Source organism: Athene cunicularia, assembly GCF_003259725.1.
Source record: "Athene cunicularia isolate RWA chromosome 8 unlocalized genomic scaffold, athCun1 chr8_part1, whole genome shotgun sequence".
Lineage (NCBI taxonomy): Eukaryota > Metazoa > Chordata > Aves > Strigiformes > Strigidae > Athene > Athene cunicularia.
This window is the reverse complement of record NW_020799109.1, coordinates 23,849,452-23,850,053: the sequence shown is the minus strand read 5'-3', so window position 1 is coordinate 23,850,053 and position 602 is coordinate 23,849,452.

Here is a 602-nt window from a genome sequence, read left to right as displayed (position 1 = left end):
CTGCAAAGGGAACACAAGATGCTTGGCTTGAAGTCTCATAGTTAATAACTCATAACCATTTGCAGCTGATGTAAAAGCATAACACTACTCCTACTAAGCAGGAAGCGTCAATCAAGAACTTAAAGCCAGAGCCAAAGCCATCTACATACATACGGCAATCCCTGTAGGCAAGCAAGGAAACAAAGAAAGTTGAACAAAACTCAACACTCTCTCTTCTGTTGGAAACCAAGTAATTTATCCTTGTTAGTATTCTTTGGCCTCATGAAGTTGCAAGCAAAAAGCTTAAAGAAAGGCATAATATAAAACAGAAACTGCTTTACACATCAACAGTACTGCTGAAACCCTCCTAGTTAGCTGAAGTCCCACAGTAGTCAGAACTGGTTGGCACAATCCCAACTGGAGATCACCCATTCTGGAGATCATCCCACCTGGAACATTATAAGCGCAGAAGCCATCAGAGGTTTAAGTTCTTTTTCCCTTACCCCTCCCTGCTTCCAAAACAAATGAAGGGGGGCATTGAGGGGGTTTGGGTTTTTTGGTTTTGGTGGGTTCTTTTGGTTGTTTTTTTTTGTTTGTTTTTTTTTGGAGGGGGGGGGGGGTTT